We start from the raw sequence: 11,088 nt of genomic DNA on the forward strand, positions 1-11,088 counted from the left end.
ATTTAGTCTTCATTTAGTGAAAACCACTAATTTTCCAGATGAGGAAGTATCAGAATGACTGAGTGATTTGCCCCAGTGCTCATGTAGCTAAAGATCAAGTCTGCTCATCCAGTGGCTTCCAGTTTTTGCCTTAAGAAAAGTTGTAGGAAATAAAAGTGTGCATTCTACAGCCAGACTAGCTCGGTTAAAAAACCAGCTCTATTTACTATATTTACTAGCTGTATGACATCAGACATATTATTTTACCTCTTTAAATCTCAGCTTCTTCATTTGTAAAATGGGGATAATATTGTTTAATTATAGAGTTGTTATGAGGATTAAATAAGTTAATGCATATGAGGCTACTTCAAAAAGTTCATGGAAAAATTGAATTAACATATAATATGAATCCTTCCATGAACTTTTTGAAGTACTCATATGTTTAAAGTTCTTTACATTCTCTAAGTATTAACTATTATTATTTTGTCTGTTTTGTTCATTAGTCTATCTTCAGCACCTAAAACAGTAGCTGCACAATGAATATTTGTTTAATGAATATGTGAATGGATAAAGGGTAAGCTGCCTCTATGTCATCATTGACTAATTGACTCAAAAGGTTTTAAAAAATATTTTTGTGGAAGGATAGTTCTCACTATCAGATATTAACAGGTTAGTTTTAGTTGTAGAAGGTAAGTGAACGCTCTGGTAGGACTACTTCTAAAGTTTTGGGTCTATAATATGTTACAGAGAAATAATGGCTGAATGTTTCCCAAAGCTGTGGAAGGATAGATTCAACTCATTCAGTGAAACCCAAGCGAGATAGTAAGAGATTGCTTAGGCACATAATAGGTCAGACTGCTGCACACCAAAGATCAAGAAAAAGCTAAAAGTGCTTAGAGAAAAACAGTACATTACAGACTGCGGACATCTCTTCAGAAATAAGGAGGCAAGTGCTGGCCTGTTAGCTCAGTTGGTTAGAACATGGTGCTGACCAAGGCCCATGGTTCGATCCCTGTACCAGCCATCAGCCAAAACAAAAAGAGAGAGAGAGAGAAATGCGGAGGTAAGGAGATACATGAACAGTATCTTAAAGTGCTGAAAGAAAAAAAAAAAAACAAAAAAACTGTCAACCCAGCATTCCATAACTACTGAAAATATTCTTCACAAATGAAGGTAATAAAATCACAATAAGCTACCACTACACACCCACTAAAATGGCTAAATTTAAAAAGACTGATAATACCAACTCTTGGCAAGCAACTGAGACTTACACAGCTGATGAGAATGTAAAATGGTACAATATCTTAGGAAAGCAGTTTAGCAGTTTAAAAGTTAACCATACATCCACCACGTGATCTTCCATTTCACTTCTGTTTACCCAAGAGAAATGAAAGCATATGTCCATAGAAAAACTTGGTCCAAAATGTTTGTAGCAGCTTTATTTGTAATCACCCAAAACTGCAAACAACCCAAATGTCCATCAAGGGGTGAGTAGATAAACAAATTATGGTATATCCATACACTAGAAAATTATTTAGCAGTGAAGAGGAATAGATTATTAATACATGCAACAACATGAATGACTTTCAAAATAATTGTGCTGGGCCAGCCCGTGGCTCACTTGAGAGAGTGTGGTGCTGATAACACCAAGGCTACGGGTTCGGATCCCTATATAGGGATGGCCGGTTGGCTCACTTTGGAGGGTGAGGTGCTGACAACACCAAGTCAAGGGTTAAGATCCCCTTACTGGTCTTCTTTTTTTAAAAAAACAAAAAACAAAAAATACCCCCCAAATAATTGTGCTGATTGAAGAAGCCATACAAAAAAGAATACGTATAATTCTTCATCCATATCAAATTCTAGAAAATACAAACTAATCTGTAATGACAAAGCATATTAATGGTTGCAAGGGGATGGGAAAGGAGGCTAGGGAGGAGAGAGAAAAAGATCATTATAAAGAAGTATAAGGAAACTTTTGGGGTTGATGAATATGCTCATTATCTTGATTGCAGTGATGGTTTCATGGGTGTGCACATATGTGAAAACTTATCAAATTGTATACTTTAAATATATGCAATTTATTATATGACAGTCAAACCTCATAAAATTGAGGAAAAAAATAGAGAAAAAAAGAATGAAGGAAAAATAGATACATTTTTGGCTAAAAGAAAAGAGAATTTGTCACCAGCAGACTTGTACTATAAGAGATGTTAACAGATGTTCTTCAGGCTAAAAAGAAATAATACCAATAGAAACTCAGATCTTCAGGAAGAAATAAAATAGAAATGATAAATAGCTAGGTAAATATAACAGAGTAATTTTCCTCTTAATTTATTCAAACTATGTAAGACTAAGGCAAAAATGGTGACATCTTATAGGGATCACAACACATGTGAATTAAATATACATGACAACTATAGGTTAAAGGACAGGGGCAAAAAGGTGAATGGGCCTACAGAGTTTCAAGGCTTCTATATTTGTATTAGTCTGTCTCTGTTGCTTATAACAAAATACATAGAACTGAGTAATTTGAAAGAAATGAAATTTGTTGCTTACAGTTTCAGAGGCTGGGAAGTCCAAAGTCCAGGGAACACATCTGGTGAAGGTCTGGTGGGGGTGACAGTGACCCAGGGGCCTCACACGGCAGAAAATGGTAGAGTAGAAAGAATTTCTCATGTGCTCTTCTTTTAAAGCCCTCAGAACCATGTCCATGACCACCATTACTAATCCATTCACTATGGCATGGTCCTACAATCTGATCACCTCTTCAAGACCCCACCTTTCAATTACCATAATAGGATTTCCCACCCTCAGCAGTTACAGTGGGGATTAAGCTCTGGGGGAACATTCAACCCAAGGCAATATTGTACAAGGAGAAATTCAATTTTAGCTCGAGGAAGATTGTGAAAAGTTAAAGATGTATATGTATATTGTAACCCTAGAGCAAACACTAAAAAATAATGCAAAGCGATATAGCTAAAATGCCAATATATAAAATAAAATTCCAAAAGAATATCTTAATAATCCAAAAGAAGAAGAGGGGCTGGCCTGTTAGTTCAGTTTGTTAGGCTGCGGTGTTATAACACTAAGGTCAAGTGTTTGGATTCTCTTATTGGCCAGCCACCAAAAAAAAAAAAAAAGAAAAAGAAAAAACAAAATAAAAGAAGAGAAACAAAAGCAGAAGGGACAAAGGAAACAAATAGTAAAATGGTAGACCCAAATCCAACTATTTCAATAATTTACAATAAATGTTAATGGGATAAACACTCCAAATAAAAAGCAGAGTTTGTCAGAATGGAATAAAAACAAAAACAAAAGACCCAAATATATGTTACCTATAAGCAACACACTTTAAATGTAAAGATTCAGATAAATTATTATATTAAATAGATTTTACTTGTTTTGGCACATTGGAAATGACTTTTAAACTTTGCATATCTCAATCACAATACCTGTAAGATAGGAAATAATTATATTCTGCCTAAGATTGTAGAAGTCAGAAGTAATTAGATGATTATGACAGACTGTGCAAATACTGTTGGTGGCATTATCATTTCCTTATAATAATTACTTTGTTATTTTACTCCAGTCATTCCATTGTTTCTTTCTAAACTGGCCCATCAATGTTTAATGTAAGCATTTACTTAACTCCTATTTTACTAATTTATTTTTACTATATAGCATAGTAACTGAAATCATGGTTTTGGAGTCAGATATCCCTGAGTTATTCCTGAATATGACATTTATTAGGTGTTCTTTGGTAATTTTTTTAACTTTATTTTTTGAGCTTCAGTTCCTTTGTCTGTAACATGAGCATAATACTTCATGGATTAAATAAAATCAGGTATGTGAAATGCTTAGCACAGAGCCTGGCACATAGTTAAAGCTTGATAAATGGTAGTTATCATCATCATCATCATCACCATCATCATCATTAATGATGTTAAAAGAAAATTTACATATCTTTTTAAAAACATTATGTAACACCACTAATAAGAAAATACTTCTTAATGTTTTTGTATTTCTGTTGTTACTGTCAACAAATTTATAATTAACACTGTACTTTAATGAAATAAAGGCCAAAAAAACCAAAAAACAAAAAAACTCTAAAGGAAGCAAGAAAAATCCTATCATATAACAGTCCCTTGTGTAAGTCTCTAAATCAACAAACAAAAAATAGTGTCTCCACAAAATTAAGTTGGTCTCTATCAAAATCTTCCTATGCTTGAAAACATTCTATTCTGACACTAACATTTCAGAATCAAATGAAGCAAAATGAGAACCAGACTGCAAAAGGAGCCTATCATCAGATTTTTAACTGGAAGCCAAAGTTGCCTTTAGAAACCATCTTTAGATGGGCATGTCCCTTATGGGACAGAAATGTGGGAGAACTTAAAAAAGATGCAGGTATAGATTGGAAACTGGGAGCCTTCAGTGTCAGAATGCTTAATTGGAATTAGAAGACAGGATTCTCTGAAAACTGGGAAAAATGCATTTTGTTTTAGCTATCACAAAATGCAATCACTGCAAGAACATTTCCTCACGTAACAGTTTTTACTGTACAATGGTCAGAGGAGGTGGTAAGATGGACAAAGGACAGGACTCGAGCCTGGCTAGCTCCAGCTCCTCTCTCAGGTCTCATATAACATGCTGCCTTCAGAGGGATCCTTTCTGACTGCCTGTCTAGGAACTTCCCCTGTTATTGTCCATTATAGCTTCTTCTTTGTTTCCTTCTGCAGGAAGGGAGCTGGGGGAGTGGAAAGAACATGGCATTGGGGTTGGAGAGACTCGGCATTGAATCAGGTCTCCATTCCCCTTTAGCTCTGTGATCTTGGGCAAACTGTATGAGCTTGTTTCCATATCTCTGAGATAAGAGCAATGAAGTCTCTAGAAGTCTTCCCTGAATTCCCCAAACTGGGCTAAGTGCCCTTCCCTGTGCTTCTCCATCACCATTTGCAATATCTTGCATATCATTTGCCACACTGAAAATAGTCTTGATAAAAACAACCAAATGGGGGAAAAAGTGCTGGCTGGATACTCAGTTGGTTAGAGTACAGTGCTGATGACTCTAAGGCCCAGGGTTTGATCCTTATATTGGCCAGCTGCCCCCCCCCCAATAAATAAATAAATAAATTGAGAAAAAAAGAAAAAGAAAGTAGTCTTGATATGACCCTTTCTCCCTCAGGCAATGATATCTAGGAATGTTCCCCACTCCCACCAAGGCCTGGGTGAACGCCTCACTTCTAGTTAAATATGACTAGTTCTTTAGATCTCAGCTCAGTTACTTCCAAGTTTCTGTATTGCCTTCCTTCAGGGCACTTGTCTTAGTCTGTGATTATGGATTATAATGAATATTTGATCACTCCCCCCCGACCCCCTCACCACCATCCCAGCACCACAGGCCTTGAGAAGGCAAGGACCAGGTAGATATGCTTCACTGTGAACTTGCCTGTGCCTGTGGAATCCTCATAGAGAATATGGCTTGAAAGACATAATGGATTTCCACAGCTATTCAAGGCTGAGAAAATGGTAATTAAGATAACATAAGTTTGTAGTTTAAGGAAAATTGAGTAGTCCTTTGTGGTTCTAGAACAGTGGTTCTCAATCAACAGTAATTTCACACACACACACAAGACACACACACACACACACAAGACACACACACGCACATACCCTGGGACAACTGGCAATGTCTGGGGACATTTTATATTGTCACGACTTGGGGATGCTATTGACATCAAGTGAGTAGAAGCTAAGAATGCTGCTAAACAACTTACAGTGCACAGAACAACCCCCAACAACAAAGGACTATCCAGCCCAAAATGTCAATAGTGCTGAGGTTAAGAAACCCTGTTCTAGAATAAACAAAGCTAGATAGACAGTTTAAGCCTTTGTTATAGAAGGCCCCAAATCCATCTTTACAATTCTCAGCACTGATTAGGACACACTAGTGCTTATAAATACTTATGGAATGGATTTAAGTCTTGAAAAAACAGTGAAATGTAAATTCAGGGCAAATGTTGAGGAAAATTGACTAGATACAGAAAGGAAGAGGAAATACTTTTCCTCTGTACTCAGACTGACATAGGTTCAGTCTCTCCAGACATATATCATCTTTAAAAGGATCTTCCTCTAATGAGGACCACTTCTTATTTCCACGGAAGGATAGACATGTTTGAAACTTAATTCAGCAGTTTTTAAATAATATTTAATTCTTTTAGTTTCATTTTCTTGGCAATTTAATTTTATATGATTATCCTACTTAATCTTATTTGATTGAGTTCAATCTAGTTAGATTTCAGGAATGAAAAATAGAAACAAGTTCTTGGACACTTAGCTGTTCTTATTATTATTTGCAGTTATCTAAGCATGCAATTGGACTTCTGAGATTACCAGCGGGGGCTCCTTTTAGAAGTATATAGATAGATTACTGAATTGAAAGGTAATTAACCAAAATATAAAGTTAATGGAGAAAAGGTACACAATATCAAGCTGAATATGGCAAACAAGTTTCAAAAGTAGGTTATAATACCGTGGCCATATCATTCAAGAGGATGTGGATTAGCTATTGCAAAATATTACTAAATTACAGTCACTAATTTCTATATAAGGCAATCTTTTGCTTTATTTTGTTAAAAAAAAAAAAAAAAAAAGGAAGTCTAAGGTGATAATTCTAAAGCCCAAAAGGTTTTCTTCTACAATGCCCAATTAGATGTTAAGGAGAAAAAACTTAATCAGATAGAATGCTTGGCTAAAATCAAAACAAAGTCTTGTATTGGTGCCAGTCTGGTTAATGATAGTTTTTTGCAGTGGTTGTAAATATACATCTTGATAATGTAGCATGGCCAAGATATGAATTTGTACTTTATTTAACTGAGAGCCTGAATGAGCAAGTCAGGCGCAAATTACTGGAAGACTTTGGAAGGCTGGAGGGGAAGGAGAATCTTATACGAGCCCTCACAATTCAGAGGTTTGAGAGTAAGAGTATTTTTCAGCCCATTCAAAGAACTAGGTTTCTTAGAGTCAACAATGAATAACTCACTCTTGATCAGGAAGAGAAAATGTATTTGGGTCACTTAGTATTTCTTGTATGCAGGCCAGGGAGCAAAATCCAGGGGAATACACAGCAAAAACAAACTGCTAAACTAGATTGATTTTTTTTATCTTCTGTTCTTTTCTATCAGGTCTTTGTTCCTAGAGAGGAAGGGCTGATACTGATTAATTGGGAAAAACAAGTTTGGAGTGATAAAATGCTTCCTGTCAATCTGTGTACAACCCAATTTGCAGAGTCTTACATCTCTCTCCACCTCTGCATCCCTTCTCAACAAAGCTCAATACCTTCCTTAGGATGACAGCAAAATTCCTATTCTTGCTGAGGTCCGGAGTAATTTTGGTCTTTACGTCTTGATCCAATGCAGAGATCTGGGGCCTGGGAGTCAGCTATTCTGGACTATCCCACTAACTAGTTTATCCATTCATTTCACAAATTTGTTGAGCACCTACCATGTGCCAGGCACATAGCAGGGAACCAGAACAAGTCCCTGCCCTCCTACCCATCTAGAAATTACATTCTTTTTTAAATTTTGTAAAGTTTATTGGTAACCAGATGTGAGGGTTGACCAGGAAAAACCATGCAACAGAGTCAGAGAAATGTTTCCTCCTGGAGATTACATTCTAGTGGAGGGAGACCATAAACAAGGAAGTGCCAGTGGACCAGAATGGCTAGAATGGAGTTGAGGAGGGGAGAAAATCATGCAGGTTTTGAACGCTAACATAAGGACTTTGGGTACTACTGCAAATGAAGTGGAGAGACAGGGAAGGGTTTTGAACAGAGGAGTGATGTGGTCTATGTTAAAAGTGCTGGGCAAATGTGAGGTATGATTGTCAGTAGTAATAACGATGACTTGCAGCACATTGTAGTAAGTTCCACACTTATTTCTTCTTGTGGATGGATAAATGGATTAAAAGGAAAGCCTGAAATAGTTTGACTGCTTACTGAGTTTTGCATTTTGAAACTATTTATAGGGCCTATTTAATTGACTATTAACAAATTACCACCTTATGCCTTGAAATAGTTTACTTTCCTGTGTCCCATTAGATTATAAGATATACAAGGGCAAGGACCAGGTCATTTTTTTTTTTTTTTGGTGGCTGGCCACAGGCCAGTCTTATTTACAGTTGTTTCTGTATTCTCAGTGGCTTTCATGCTATGAGGCATAGTAGGCCCCAATTATTTTTTGAAAGATGGGTGGATGAATGAATGAAATATTAGTTTCTATATAGAACTGTACAACATTGACAATTAAATGATGACATTTCTATAACAAGAGCTTTTTTTATCTGTTTTCTCACTTGATCTTCAAAATACCTTCATTTGGTGAGAGGGATCATTCTCTTTTTCTAGGTGCAGGACAGAGAAGCCCCAAGAGGTGAAGTGATGATGCATGGTTGGCAAGGGACTGAAGCAGGTCTTCAATCAGAGTCTGAACTACAGAACCCAGGATCTTTCCACTATATTATGCTTTTCCATCACTGAGTCCACTTGGGGGACAGCCTTTTTAAGTTATTAAAATGAAATTGTCTCTGATGGAAATGCTCTAAAAGTAGCTTGTGGTAATGGTTGCAAAATTTGGTACATTTACTAAAAATCATTGAAATGTACACTTAAAGATGAGTGAATTTCATGATCTGTAAATTGTACCTCAATAAAGTTGATTTCTCGACTACTCATGCCTCTTCCCAAATCAGTATAATTCCTTCAGCAGGATACCGTTAAAATATCAATTCTTTTCCAAAAGTCTTTCAGGTCATTAAGTTACCATGTGTTTATATGTGCACAAAATACACTCTATCCACACATAATATTTGGGGGGGGTGGCTGGTTGGTTTAGGGATCAAACCCTGAACCTTGGTGTTATCAGCACCATTCTCTAACCAACTGAGCTAACTGGCCAACCGCATACGTAATTTAATTTAACCCACTGGACCTCCAGTTATGTTTTAGTGACATTTAGTGACATTTTAAATAATGGCTATATTGCAGGCTGGCTGGTTAGCTCAGTTGGTTAGAGCATGGTGCTGATAACACCAAGGTCCAGGGTTCAATTCCTGTACCAGCCAGCCTCCAAAATAAATAAATAAGTAATAATGATTATATTGCTAGAAATCACATTAACAGTTTTCAGGCCTCAAAGCTGAAACAGCCTCCTTTGAATAAACAGTGATGTAAAAGAAGTTCTTAGAATCCAGCAGAAAGAGGGAAATATTCATATTACTCTCACCACTATTTCACTTCTCCAAGTTCCTGATTTATTTATTATGTGGTTTCTTTTGCTTTGGCTTGGGTTTTTTGTCCTGGTGCTAATTGTTTTGTTTGTTGTTTGTGGTTTTGAAGTTTGAGTTTGAAAATTGAAGTACTACTTCAGATAAAATAAAAAATAATCATGAAGAATGAGCTAGAAGAGGTCCAATATCTTTTCTCCGTTCTGTACTAACACAAAGCACAGGGTCGGTGCATTTCTTGTAGAAAATAATCAAACTTTTGAATTAGCCCAGAGATAGCTTTTTATTTGGGGGGGAGGGAGGTGTCAGGGTTTATTGTGGTAAAATATACATAACACAATGTTTATCATTTCAACCACTTGCAAGTGTATAATTCAGTGGCATTAAATACATCCACAATGTTTTGTAACCATCATCACTGCCTGTACCTAAAACTTTTTCATCATCCTCAACAAAAACTCTGTACCCATTAATAACTCTCCAGGATTCGATCCTTGTACTAGCCAGCCATCTCCAAAAAATAAATATTTTAAAAAAAATCATAACTCTCCTGATTTCCCTCCCCCCAACCCCTGGTAACCTGTACTCTACCAGAAAGAGTATTTTAAATACTTGATTCTTCCCTGTACCAGCCAGCCACCAAAACCCCCAAATAAATAAATAAATAAATACTAGATTCTTAGAAGATACTTTTTTTTTTTTTTTTTTTTGTCGTTTTTTCGTGACCGGCACTCAGCCAGTGAGTGCACCGGTCAGTCCTATATAGGATCCGAACCCGCGGCGGGAGCGTCACCGCACTGCCAGCGCAGCACTCTACCAAGTGCGCCACGGGCTCGGCCCTAGAAGATACTTTATGGAAGCTGTTCAGGAAGGCACTTTAATGAACCTTATCATTAGGGATAAATCTGACACAAGACTTTTATACACCATGTTCTGATCTAAGTGGTGGGAATATGACTATGTATGAGATACATATATTGTAGGCTGCACATGGGTGAGTCAATCACATAAACATGTAAACAGCTTAAGTACAATACCAAGTAATATGAAAACAATAATATAGAATCCTTGATTCAATTAAACTCTTTTTTTTTTTTTTTTTTGGTGGCTGGTTAGTATAGGGATTGAACCCTGGACCTTGGTGTTATCAGCACCACTCTCTAACCAACTGAGCTAACCAGCCAGCCCTCCATTGTAATCTATACCAGTGTTTGGCAAACTTTTTCCATAAAGGACCGGATTGTAAATATTTTAGGCTTTGCTGGCCATATGGTATCTGTTGCAATTACTCAACTTTGCCCTTGTAGTTCCATAGCAGTCACAGACAATATGTAACGACACTGGAATTAGAATTTCATATAATTTTTACAAGTCATGAAATGTTTTTCTTCTTTCAATTTGTTTCCAACAACTTAAAAATGTTAAAACCTTTTTTAGCTCTCAGGCCCAACAAAAACAGGCAGTAGGCCAGATTTGGCCTGTGGGCCACAGCAGTTTCATTACCTCTGCTCTTTACTAATTTGTTTATAGCTTTTTTGTCTCATTGAGTTTCATAACCTGTGAAATGCTTTAACCTTTCTTTAGAGTGTTAAGTCCCATTCACGTTTGGACAGTGAAAGTAGTGATCAGAAAATAAGATTTTAGGCTAATAAGTGTATTATTATTTAAAATAGAACTATAAACTGCACCTTAATTAACAGCCTTGCTAATTATTCTTTCCCAATAGCTCTTTTTGAAGTCACTCACACTGTTGATCACACATCAGGCATGATCTCATCTTCTATAACCCCCCAAATTCCATTCACAGTTTATCCTGCTTAATCACTT

General features: G+C 36.5%; 1 non-coding gene across 1 annotated transcript; it reads left to right on the forward strand.

The window, feature by feature from the left end:
- The first annotated feature begins 9,025 nt into the window (after positions 1-9,025).
- TRNAI-GAU (transfer RNA isoleucine (anticodon GAU)) lies at positions 9,026-9,099 on the forward strand. The gene has a single exon. It is a non-coding gene; the product is annotated as a tRNA-Ile (tRNA).
- The last annotated feature ends 1,989 nt before the right edge of the window (positions 9,100-11,088 follow it).

Source organism: Cynocephalus volans, chromosome 5, assembly GCF_027409185.1.
Source record: "Cynocephalus volans isolate mCynVol1 chromosome 5, mCynVol1.pri, whole genome shotgun sequence".
Taxonomy (NCBI): Eukaryota; Metazoa; Chordata; class Mammalia; order Dermoptera; family Cynocephalidae; genus Cynocephalus; species Cynocephalus volans.